Source organism: Eretmochelys imbricata, chromosome 5, assembly GCF_965152235.1.
Source record: "Eretmochelys imbricata isolate rEreImb1 chromosome 5, rEreImb1.hap1, whole genome shotgun sequence".
In the NCBI taxonomy this organism is placed as follows: domain Eukaryota; kingdom Metazoa; phylum Chordata; order Testudines; family Cheloniidae; genus Eretmochelys; species Eretmochelys imbricata.
The window spans coordinates 100407682-100420909 of NC_135576.1; the positions used below are offsets into that span (position 1 = coordinate 100407682).

The following is a 13228-nucleotide window of genomic DNA, read 5'->3' on the forward strand; positions in this document are numbered from 1 at the left end:
AAAAAAAAAAAATAGAGAGCTTCCCATTCAATCTAAAGATTTCACCCTGTCCAGAAGGGAAATTAATTTAGAGGGCAGAATGCTTTTGCAAACACTTGTCTACAATTTTCTTTCTACTAGGAAATGTAAGGGAGGTGAGGAGATAAACTATTTGTAACAGATTAGTTAAGTATTTAAAACATTTTAGGAATTAGCTACAAACCGAGAAATAGGCCCATATTAAGTAAGGTAAATAATTCGCCTAAGTACTCAGATCCAGCTGAAATACATGCACAGCAACTGCACGGACCTGAACTAGGTTTTATTGTGAATTTCCTGAAGCAGTTGCTTTTTAGCTGGTATGAGTCAGGTTTTCACATTTTCACTGTTAATCTGCAGGAAACTTGGGTGTTCATGCATCCGGTAGTCACCTATTGTTAATGTTCTACACAACATTTCTGTAAGTGGTAACTTGGTAATAACAATATATGGGTGTTTGCAATTGGCTTTTTGTTTTGCCCGATTACTGACATTCACTGACGTAATGTAAAAGAAATAGCTGCACAGGCACTAAGAGCCGGCCCTTAACAGTGGCATTCGAAACAAGGTGTATGCCGAACCGATGCTTTATTTCAGCAAGACACACCTGTCAACTGGAAAAAACAAAATCTCTGAATCCTTTACTTACTGTTCTTTACTTGTAACACCTGAGAAGGCTGTAACTGAAAGAGATTAGAGAGGAAATGTGTTTCTACACACACACACACGTTAATGTACTCTGTGCATTTGACAGCAATTAATGCCTTTTTTGTGCCTATCACACAGCTCTAGGAGAGGGCACATTTGAAAAAAAGAAAAACATAGTTGTGAAATCACAGAAATTGAAGGTAGGTGTAGTATCTGCAATTGCTTTTTAAGTCATGTTTTGAAATTGGCTAGGTTTCAAGTTGGCGATGTCCATTTCATCTCCTGGCGCTTGCTTGTTTCTAAGGTTCAGTTCATCGGGAATATGGATGAGACTGGTAGCGCCACTTGTAGTTGAGATTGCCCACTGTTTTTTTTAGTTGCCTATAACTCTGCCAGACTTAAACCATTCTGGCTCAAATTTTCCATGCTGTGTATCTGCTTCAAGCCAGATTTTTCTGGAAGGTTTCCGGTAAAATAGTTCAGAACAAACTTGCCTATATTTGTTTTTTAAAAGTGTCACAATTTGTTGAGACGCTCTAGTACCTCTGTGTTTTGGAGCAGGGACTTCATATTTGGTACAGGGGTCCTCCTGGTATCAGAGATGTGCCTTATATTCTCCTGTGAAAATCAATTCCAATTTGGCCCACTTATGAGCCTCTGAAAGTTCTTGGTTTGCATTTGCTCGGTAGAGACTTCAGTGTTCTGGCAGTGAAATTCTTTAAGGATTCTGTCTGTACTGAGCGTGCTGCAGCCCAGGGCTGCAGAGGCTGACTAGGATTTTCCTTGCAGTTGCTCCTCCTGGTGCCAGGGGCAGGAACTGCAAGGACATCAGCTGTCACTCCTGTGGTCTCAGTGCTGCCCTTGCTGGTGCCCAGGAGGAGGAAGCATTCAGAGTTGAATGCAGAGGTGAGAGGTATTGGGGTAGGGAGAAGGGTTGCAGGAGCCAGAGCAGAAATGGAAAAGAGGAAGTAGGAGATAGGGAAATGGTAATGTAGGAGGAATACTAATCGAAACAAAGGGGAATGGGAACAAGCTGTGAGCGCAGGGGCAGAAGGGTTCATAATGACCAGAGAACACACCCTTCTACACCCGGGAATTGAACCAGCAGTCCTGAGTTTCTACATTCTGCTGCTGTCCTCAGTAGCTGAGACACCCTCTGGACAGCGTGGGTGTCTTATCTCTCTCTCTCTCTAGTGCAGTGGTTCCCAAACTTTTAACAGCCCGCGAACCCCTTTCACTAAATTGTGAAATCTCGTGACCCCCCCTCCTAAAAATGAATATTTCAAGGGATTTAAGTTTAAATTTCCTCAGTGTGATGGATGCGTTTGCTTTGCTCTGCATAGCTCTTGGAAGTCCAGAACCACTGGAGAAAGATAAAGTCTCAGGTCTGGTTCGGCATCAAGTCTGTTTCTGCATTTGGTTTTCAGATGCGCATACAAGGAAAACGCTTTCTCGCATAAGTATGTTGTTGAAAATAGTAACAGAACTGCAGCTTTTTCTGCCAGAAAGGGGTATTTGTTTCTTAAACTCAGCCAAAAGTTGATCAATGACAGATTTCTGAAAACTCCTTTTCAGTTCGTAATCACAGGAGATCTCAATCAATTTCTTTTTCCCCAGTGTTCAATATTTGTGTTGAGAAAGTGGTATCATCAAAAGTGTTGCAAATCCAGTCATTATTGCCTGACATAGCTGGAAAGTATTCCCTGAAAGTTGTGCAAAGTCCTTTTAGGTGTGCAGTTATATTGGTTTTAGTGCACTGATCCAACTGAAGTTTATGTTCTGCCAGGAAGTCATGAAGAGTACAGAAACACTCAGTTTGATTGTTTTCCAAACAACTTTCCCAGAACTGCAACTTCTTTACCATGGATTCAGCTCGCTCTTGCACATTGAAAACTGTTATATTGAGGCCTTGAAGAGAGAAATTTAGGTCATTAATTCTTGAGAACATATATGCTAAATAAGCTAGGCTCTGGAGCCAGCTGGCAAGGTGGAAAGGGTGGCTGTTGGAAAAAAAAAAACCTAGAATTTCCGTTCTAAGCTCAAACAGGTGCACAAGGATTTTGCCCCCGAGAGCCATCTAACTTCAGTATGGGTCAACAGACAGTTGTGTATACTACCCATTTCTTCACAAAGTATGTGAAATATTCTGGAATTTGTTGGCTGTGATTTTATGAAATTCTCTATTTTCACTGCATTGTCCAGCACTTCCTTCAGTCCCTCAGGCATGTGTTTTGTTGGGAGGGCTTGTCTATGGATGCTGCAATGAGTCCAAGAGACTTTTGGTGCAACCTTTTTTGTTCAAACTACAAATCCAGTGTACTTCCTCGTCATTGATGTGGCCCCATCAGTGCAAATGTCTAGGCAATGAGATCAATCTATTTCCTTTTCTTGAAAATATGCATTAGTCAGATTGAAGATATCTTCTCCAGTTGTACGTTCTTCCAATGGTCGGCAAAACAACAAGTCGTCTTCAACCATACTTTCATTCACATAATGTACAAACAGTAGCAAAATAGCTAGATTAGCTACATCAGTCGATTCATCCTATTGTCTAGTACAGTATGGACTATTTTTCACTCTATGTACAATTGTGGTCTCTGCATTATTTGACATGTCATTAATTCTTCATGATATGTATTATTGGACAAAGGTACCATGTCAATCCTTTTAACAGCCTTTTCTCTGAGCATGCAATGAACTACATCTTCTATACATGGACCAATCAAGCTCTCTGCTATGGCATGGGCTTCTGATGCTTTTGCTACTCGGTAGTTCACGCGGTATGACGCTTCAAGTGCATTTTCATTATCAGTACTTGCTTTGGATATAAAACTGGTAATGCCACTTTTCCTCTCAGCTAATTTTCACTGGAAAAAATCAACAGGCTTGTCGAGTTGTGCAGGATGCCTAGTTTCTAAATGGTGCCGAAGTAGAGAAGGTTTGAGGCTGCTGTTTGCTAGAACATCACCACAAATCACACTCTGTGGTTTTGCACGTTCTTGATCACCAATGCATGTAAAGCCATATTTTATATAATCATCATCATATTTTCTTTTCTTTCTTTCCAGGACCATCATGATCATTAGACTTAGATTTTCCACAATGTGGACTTGAGGAAACACTAGCTGATCCTTGCGTCTTTACACTTTTTCCTTTTTCAGCCACTTATCCATTGAACTTGTGTACAAAAGTTCTAATAAAAATAACACAGAGAGACTGCTAGCAACCAACAAACTAGAAAATGAGAAGATTCGCTCAAGTCTCACTGAGGCAAAACAGCACTTCAGAGAGAATGACAATTACTGAGGCACCTTAACACTGCTACACTGGCTGCAACGTGCTTCCAGCTGGTTTGGCTCGCAAACAGCTTTTCTTCTGCCATGAGGTCTGTCCCTATGAGGGTGCCTGCGAGGGACAAATTAGCTTGGACTATCCCCCACATACAGCATGGCCCCTGCTCACTCTGCCCTCGATGCCAGCTTCCCCTGTCTGACAAGGACAGGGGTCTGAGCTGCCACCTGCGCTCCTGGGGTCTCTGCTGCTGCCCCGGTCAACTGAGCTCAGGCTGCAGGTCCCACTGACCGCCGGGGCTTGGGCTGCCGGCCCCAACTGCCCAGCCCCACTCTCGCTGGGCCTTGGGCTGTCAGCCCCATGCAGAGCGCTGGGGTTCAGGCTGCCGGCTCCCCCGCTGACAGGGGCAGGCCTCGGGCTGCCAGCCCAAACTGCCCTGACCCGCTCTCCCTGGGGCTCGGGCTGCCAGACCCACGCAGGGCGCTGGGGTTCGGGCTGCCGGCTCCCCGGCTGATGGGGGCAGGGCTCGGGCTGCCAGCTCAAACTGCCCTGTCCCGCTCTCCCCGGGGCTCGGGCTGCCAGCCCTGCAACTGGGTCCCACCTGCTGCCTCCAATGCCCAGGGTCCTCTGGCCGCCATGGGTGAAATTTTTCTGGTGAACCCCCTGTAACGTTCTGCGAACCCCCAGGTGTCCGCGAACGCCAGTTTGAGAATCACTGCTCTAGTGGTTGGTGCACACAGAGGTTAACAGCCTACTACTGCTACCAGTTTCTCTGTTAGTTCAAGTGGTAGAGGTCTCTTCTATGAATATCAAGGTCTGAACCCTGCTAATGATCCAAGCTGGGGGTCTGTATAGCACCACATGATAGAATTTCTGTTTATTCGGGTTGCTTTTAAAGGCCAAAACGATCAAAACATGACTGGGTTTGTTTTGTTTTACTGTGCCAAATGTAAAGGAGTGACATTGCGACCCCATGCACCCAGTCACAACACCACTCGCTCGACTTTGCCCCGGCTTGCCACGCCATAGATAGACTTGGAAGAATGTTGAAGCTGCTCTGCTTGAAGGCAAGTACAAGCCAGCCTGCTAAGAAATGTCATAGTCATCAGTTGTTGTGATTACTTTTTCATTTTCCTAATACAAGAAAATCAGCAGTTAAGTTAAGAAAATTGTTGGGGGAAGAATACAGGTGATAATTAGCACAGGAGGAGTTAAAACAAATAAATTAAACCAACTGAGTTAATGAGAGTTACTCTTGCTTATTATGTTGACAGGAAATAATTTAAAAACAGGTTAGATTAGATTGGTGATCTTATAACATTCCTAGTAATCATTACTCCTGCATGTTAACTAGGGTAAACTTACACCCACATTATAACGTGTTTTGCACCAAACCATAAACAGCTTACTACTTTTCAATATTTCATCAGTGAGAAGAGCAGTGGAAGTTTTCATCACACTATCCTGCTAATGTTCCTCAACCATCCTTTAGAATTAGCAAGAGAAGTAAGGAGTTCAATCTTTATGCCCTTTAGACATTGGTGCCTCTACTGAGATAGCCAAGAAGTGCCACTTGAGTGTTGACATGACTACCTGTACTAGAAGCTGAATTAGGACCACTTACTTCACATAGGCCACCAAACAGTTAACTGGTAGACAGTACTTAAATATTATGGCTTGACGTCTATGCAGGTGAATTTTATTACCATTAATCAGTATTCATAAAATGTGTACAGCTCTGTATCTGGGGAATCTGATGAGGTTATTAATGAGGCCACTACTTGGATTTACACAGCAAATGTGATCAAGATCAAGAAACAAGGTTTTCTGTATAAATGATAATTACAGTAACTTGATTTGCTCATAAAGACAGGCTAACTAGACTGCAGTTTTGCAGTTGTTTCTTGTTTTTTCACTATCCTGAAGTTTACATAAATCTTCCACTGAATTGCCAACTTCTACACACCTGTCTTGTTTAGGTATTTTTGAATATATAATATAAATATAACTAAACTTTATAACTAACTCAGTATTATTGCCCAGAATTTTAAAGGTCATTCATTATATGTGGAAACCCTATGCAATTTTTGAAGAGGTGATGATGTCCCCTGATCCAAGATGGAAGTGGATAACAGTGGTGCTCTTGACACTGGAAGTCTGTCTCCCCACTGATAAGGCTGGCACTCCCAGATGCCAGAGAGAGGAACTGATAAATGTGTGTGGGGGGGGTAGGGGGGTAATCATTCACTGAGTAGATAAGATGGGTATTGTCTTATGGGCCAGGCTCTTCTACTGTATTTCTCTCTGGATGACTGTTTGATGGAACTTACAGCGTTTGTGAAGGCACTTCCTAAAACTTCCTGTGCTGCCTGTATAATCTGTTGTTTGTTTTATTTTGTCATCTTTATTAACATTTCATTTCAGATCATTCAAATAACAATCCAACTTCTAAGGCTTATTGTTTTAAATGTAGCTGAAGTCTGTAGCCACTCAAGATTTGAAATTAATTCACCCCTTAGAAGTATTAGACAAGCTCAGGCATGAATAAATAATATAATTTTCCATGTTTTTCTGAAATTCTTAAGACAAAATTTGTTGCTATGCTAACTGATAAAATGATTCGCATGTATTGGGTGGTTACACTGTAATTCTTAAATTATCTCAGATTTTCTTTTTCTTTTTAATTGATTTTGTACTATATTTTATTATTCCAGTAAAATAAATATAATAACCTCTCCAGCTCTCATAGGATATGCTCAGTATGTTCACAAATCTAAAGGAGATGAGAAATTATTCATAGACATTCTGTTCTAATTTTCTGTAATTATCCGTATGCCCAAAGTTAAATTAATTCTACCAGTACTAGTCCTTACATTATTGTTTATTTGCTGTTGATCAGTAAAACAAAGTGGAATCCCTCCAGTCTTTTGCACCTTGAATTACTCTTCTTTTGACCTCTGAACAGGTGCAAATTGGCATTGCTTTGCAGTGTTGTTTTCATGTTTGTAGACTTCCTAGGCATGGGACCCAGGTACAGACATACTGGTCCAGTAGCAGAGGTAATGGAGGGTGAGTGTGGATGTAGTGGACTATGATTTACTGGAGTGTGCAACAAAATATGCAGACCATGTTCTCAAAGCCCTTTCCCAGAATGCGCTTGCATAGCTCAACACACTCAGCTCCCTTTTGGAGTTTGTGATGAAGCACAGGGGTTGTACAGCTGTGTTATGCAGGATGGCCACCTATCTCTCCGTGCACCTGGAGCTCTGTACTGCAAGGAACTGAGTGCCCTTTTCCAGTGACTTTAGTGTGAGCTGGGAGCAAGCACCTTGCAAGATCAAGGCATTAGAAAAGTCAGCTGGAACTTGGATCTAGATCTGCAGTTTTCCAGGGCAAATTTTTGTAAAGCCTTCAGATTTTGTTCCAAAGGACTATGTTCTGTTTTAGGTAGAAATCTGATCTGAAGTATAGGGAGATATGCGGGTGTCTCAGATTTCACAATGTGGTGACTAATGAGTTACTTTTTAATAGTACTCTAAAGCACGAATTTTAAAAAAAAATATGCTCACTACCGCAGGGTGGTTTGATTTAAATCAATGTGATTTAATTTGCCAATTTTAATCATTATTTAAATTATCAAACAGGAACCCTTGATTTAAAGAATCAATTTTAATCTTGTTTTCTATTTCCTAAAGAAAGTTTAATTCTCATTGCTTTGGTAACCATTAACATTAAAACATGTTGATTTGCAACTAAATATAGCCTTTACACTACATTTGGTGGTACATTTAGCTAACCAGGAGGTTATACTATATCTACACACATTTATTTAAGAATTATACAGCTTACCATGCATTGATTCAAATTCTTAATGTTTACTTTTTTGTTACAAAATTATTCATGATGCATTTCTTATTTACTAGAGGACTAATTTTTTATTTGGGACTTCTGTCAAGCTGTATTTGAAATCTAATTTTCATCCAAATTTAAAATGTTTGTTCATTTTTTGATCTTTATTAGTCAAATAAATCTACCTTAAATGTGCTGGGTACATAAGAAAAAAAGATATGTTTGTGAAAACATATTCTCCATTTGAAACTGGTCTGTTAAACAAAGGAAGTATTGTTTGTGAATAGAACCGATTGTTTCTGGTCACCATGTCCTTTGAGATTTTTTTAAACTAGTAGATCTCATCCTCTCACCTCATTTTTATTCAGAGATGAAAAGAGAAAAACAATATTTGCTGCTTTTTCAATTTTGTTTCTCAATTTTGAATGAACTAATCATTGAACTGAATTAGTTGAATAAGGTGAAACAAAGAAAATATTTTCTCTGACCCCGTAGAAGAAGCTACTGCTGTCAAATGCTGGTTTTAGTATTTCTACAGTCTCTGTTTGCACGTGCTTACCCAACGACATCTCACAGTTCTGTGCTTTGGCTCTTTTATAACTTTGGCAGCAAACACGTACTGCTTATTTTTATTTATATATGGAATATTTTAATTTAAATGATTTTAATAGATTATAGTAAGGTTAGGTCTCATCTTATAATTTCAAATTTAATATTAAATATATTTTTACAAGTATTTTATTTAAATAAAAACACCTTTTTTATCATTTGGTTTTGTGACTTGGGCTCAAAAAGATAAAAATGTGACTGCCATGTCTTTTTAAAAACTAGCTTTATTTTTACCACAGCTCTCCTGACCTGCCTTGTGTTTGTTCAGTCAAAAGTAGAAAGGAAAGGGAGGAGTAGCTGATCTGTCAGGTTTTACGCAGCAGGTACAGTACTTGGGTTAGAAATAAGTATAGATTGTGCTTCTCATATCAATAATTTGCAATTCAATTGTTGCAAATTGAACTCTTAAGCAATTAATTGCCACATTCATTTGTAAAAATGTGTGCTCCCCTGTAAGGCTGACAAGCAGCTTCGATCTGTACACTTTGACCATCTAAGTATCTTATTATCTTTTGGGAATAGGAATAGTGTAAATTAAAGAGCATTTCCAAATGAGTTTCGTTATTTAAATGCCATCTGCTGTTCCTAAACTTGGCCTCTCAGGAGGTAAATGCATTACTTCATTTCCTTGTGGAAACCGAACTTGTCTGTATCTCCTTTATAGGTGGTCTGGTATAGCTATCATATGATGACTTTTAGCTAAACTTAGACGGGGGTTATCTTTCAGTATTTTAAGAACTTTAGTTTGGTTTGTGATCCTGGTAGCTTTTACTCCTTGCTGATAATTCTCTATTTTTATATGTCAAAATTTAGTATGATGGCAGCAGGTAAGAAACTTAACTGAGATCTGTTCATGTCTGAGGAACTTTTATCTTTTGTATACAAAGTATTTTTACATTTCCCATCTCCATCTTTCATGTGCTGTAAAACATTAGTCTGCTGCAAAAGTAAAGACTTAAATTGTAATCTTTCTGCGAAGTATGATCTACTTAATTATCCGAAGCATAAAAAATATATTCAGGCAGTAGACTGAGTACTCACAAGTATTAAATATGCTCCGTATTTCCTTCTCCAAAGCAGGACTTGTTGAGTGACTTTTTGAATTTTTTTTCTCCTCTCTACTTTCCTGTTTATCTCAAATGAAACAAATGATGTCGTTCTTACTATTAAAGTTATTTTGGGGAAAATATGTTGTCATATTTACAGACCTACATTGGTGGTACCGTAAAAAATTTTGATGGGTATATATTCCATACCTATTCAACAATAAAAAAAAAGGTACTGCAGGCATCTGGTACTGCAGCCAACATACTGTATTCAAAAATTGGAAGAACAATGTAGCAAGAATACAAGCAGCATTTATAATTTAAAGGATATTGCTAATGGAATTCCTTTTTGCTACATTCAGCTAACAAGTATAAAAATACTTAAGAAAAAGGATCGTTATGGTAGTAACAATATGTTAAAAGCTTCTTGTACATATCTTTATACCACCAGAGTGGCATTATTCTTCCTGAAATTAACCAAAGTTGGCTTAGGCACTGTAGTGTTACTTTCTGTATGGCAAAGAAGTCTGTATATTAAATTAAACCCAGCTCCTGCAACCATTTACATGTGCTCAGTTTTTACAGGAGTGAGATCTAAAACAGTAAAAGTTTGTAAGGCAAAATAGCTTAAATTAAAAACTGTATATCTGTAATCAAGGTACAACAAATAGCACAGAAGCTCTCAGAGAAACTATACCTAGTAGCTTGGGCAAAACAAACACAGTTTCAACTTTCATTTTCTCTTCCCTTTCTTGTATCCTGGTGGTCCAATCTGTAGGAAAAATTAACTTTCATCCTGTAATAAATACATCTCTTTTTGCCTGGGCTTGAATCAGCAACATCTGCATTGTAGTGGCAGAAATGTGTAGTTAAAGATTAATATCCGCAATCATGACTTTGGCATTATCTTTAATAAACATAAATAAAATAAATCAACATTTCCCACACCTCCATATTTTATTTTACTGCGTATTTCTTGTATTTGGCAGAGGAAATACAACAAACACTGGCAAATGTAAACTACCATGAGAGGTGAATAGCTTTTGTACTTTGCACTTTGCACACAGCGCGTTCTGTGGTTCATCCGTCTCTTGTGTAGGAACAATTCCGAAGAACTCTCAGCTTATGGCTTCATTCCTGAGGTATAAAATAAAATCACTTTTGGGGTGGTAAAATATAGAAAAGCGTTAAAATATTTTGTAATCATGTTAGCTAATCCCTTGTTTATAATGCATAGTGATAGACAGAGGACGGAAAAGGTTTGGCTCACGTAGGGGACAGACCATCTGTAGCTACAGATGTTAGAACACCTGTACTCTCTTAAAATGGAAGGTAAAAGATTTTTGTCCATACTGCCTTTGAAACTTACACTCTTACTTGCCTGCTTGTTAACTAATACCAATGATTCCTTCCTATTGCACTCTTGAGAAGAATGCTGAATGGCCTTGAACTGTAGTGCAGCCATAGGAATTTTAGAAATAGAGCTAAAATGATTAATAAAGGAATCAATAGAAATTTTTATTAAAACTATTGATTTGGTTTATAAAGGAAGGGCATTATAACTTATTTTTGTCTTGCCATTTTATTAGAAGGAAAAGTGAGAATAATCCCAGTGCAATATGTAGATAGGTGCAAATCAATACTTTCTTTCAGTGCTTGTTACATTTCCAAAGCTATACAAGCATTAAAAGAAAGAAATATGTTAAGGAAAAATCTTAAATTAAGAGGAAAATAGCTAGCCACAGAAGTTTTAAATCCAGCTTGGTGTTATTACCTTGTAACGTTTTTGCCTCTCTTCCTTTCCTCCCCTCCCAGGGAAAATTCACAGAAGTGTAACAAATTCCTTGTGATACCTGCTTTTGGCACTGACTCTATCACACTCTGTAACTGGAGCTCGTGGAAAATACAGCTAGCTCTCAGTAATGCTTGTGCTTCCTTGACAATAGCAACAGAAGTGAAAGCGATGAGTGCTGCCAATCAATGCACTTGCTCCTCCCTGTCGCAGAGCCTTTAAAGCCAGAGAATCTCTAACATAAAAACAAACAGACAAAATAAAAACCCTCATTAAGAGGCAGAAAGCCAGCTAAGAGTCAGTGGCACTAAAAACTGAACCCCTATATGGGAACAGAGGGCCAGATGCAATACAGAATCCTCCTAAATCACCCTACCCAGTGTTACCAACCTTGGTTCAGTGGCTTAGTATCCAAACATTTTCCAAACTTTGTTTCTGTTTGGGGTTGGAGTGGATCAAAGACGTTCCCCTGTTTCATTCCAAACTGCTTTGGTGAGAAGGAAAGGGGGCAAGGTGCTAATGAGTCTGGAATTTTCTTATCCCTGGTTCCTCCAGTAAGTGGACAGAGAGCACTGCTGCTGCTTCCTTTATGAGTTCACTTCCTGCTCCTGTCCTGGACCGTTCTTGGACTGGGTTTCTCTGTAGCAAGCTGTTACTATGGAGGAGTGAGAAGGGCTGTTAGCTTTTCGGGGAGCTAGCTTTTTAGCCTGGAATAAGCACAGCAAAGAAAATATTCTTCTGCTCAGGCATCCTGAATAGTTTGGTAAGAGAGATTACTGGCTTATTTTGTCCTGTGGGCAATGTGACTGTCAGTGAAGCCAACCTCCCTTATAACTAAAAATATCCTATTTATTTTTAATATTGTACACAATACAAAATTGCCTGCCTACTAGGCAGCCCATACAGAGAAACCAATAATAAATCACATAGCAGATTTTATTGCTTCACAGTTGTAAACAAATACAACTCTGGGAGCATTCTTTTGAAAGAAACCCCCCCCACTAATTTATCATATATCTCTAGGGTTTTCCACAGTACTTTAGTGGAGCATATATGTTACCAGGAGTTTGTATCGTACTATGATTAGCACAGAAATACTTTATTTTGCTGATTTTCTTTTAATGTTTTTGTAGCTAAATATTGAATGGGGGAAAAAACAAATCAAAGATGGTTAATTAGTCACATTATGGGTCCTTTATTGATGTGTGGGGTTTTGGTAGCAGTTACCTGGATTGGGTTTGGTCCAGTATTTCAGTGTACTGGAATGTGACCTTTAGATCTAAACTTCAGTTAGAAAATAGGTATCTGATGATAGCTTGGAATGCGCAGTGAGATACATAGTGAGCCGTCCAGATAACGTCTGTTTGCTCATGTCAGCATAGAGCTGTAGCCTTGGCCCGTACGCAGTTTGCATGAAAGTCTAGTTTTCTGGCACTTGAATGCTGACTGCTTGTTAAAAAGAGAGCTGCTGTGCTGTAGACCGGTGGTACTGCAAATGCCAGTGATACTGCTTGCTTACAATTAAACACCTCTGTGTCAGCTGAAGTAGAAGGTAGCATGTATTTAGCTCACTATTAATTTTTGTTCTCAATAAAGGAATAACTTTTTTTTATAAATGCCTAGCACAATTTAAGTCTGTCCACTCCGTGAAAGTGACTGGTCTCTTTGTGGGGACTGCTTCTTTAATAATATGCCGTACAGTGTCATTGTATTTCCCAGCAGTGACTGAGCCTCAGGAGGCAGACTGGGACTGAGAATCTTTAAATACCACTGAAAAACTGGAGCATTTCAAAACTGTTGTAAAACGCAGGCTACAAAAATAATATAATTTAACAATTGCAAACACTCTCTTTTAAAATGCCTAGAGCTTTTCCCAGTCCTTTTCCTGCCTGGCTTCCTGTGACAGCTATAAAGAAACAGTACACACCATACTAGGGGCTAGGAAACTCTTTCACAACAGTCATGTAACCCAGAG

General features: G+C 39.2%; 1 long non-coding RNA gene across 1 annotated transcript; it reads right to left on the reverse strand.

Annotated features, from left to right (window-relative positions):
* Positions 1–10464: 10464 nt before the first annotated feature.
* LOC144264647 (uncharacterized) lies at positions 10465–11752 on the reverse strand. The gene is made up of 3 exons (XR_013346087.1): positions 11644–11752; positions 11236–11488; positions 10465–10598 (listed from the first exon to the last, which is right to left on the reverse strand). It is a non-coding gene; the product is annotated as an uncharacterized LOC144264647 (long non-coding RNA).
* Between the last annotated feature and the right edge of the window lie 1476 nt (positions 11753–13228).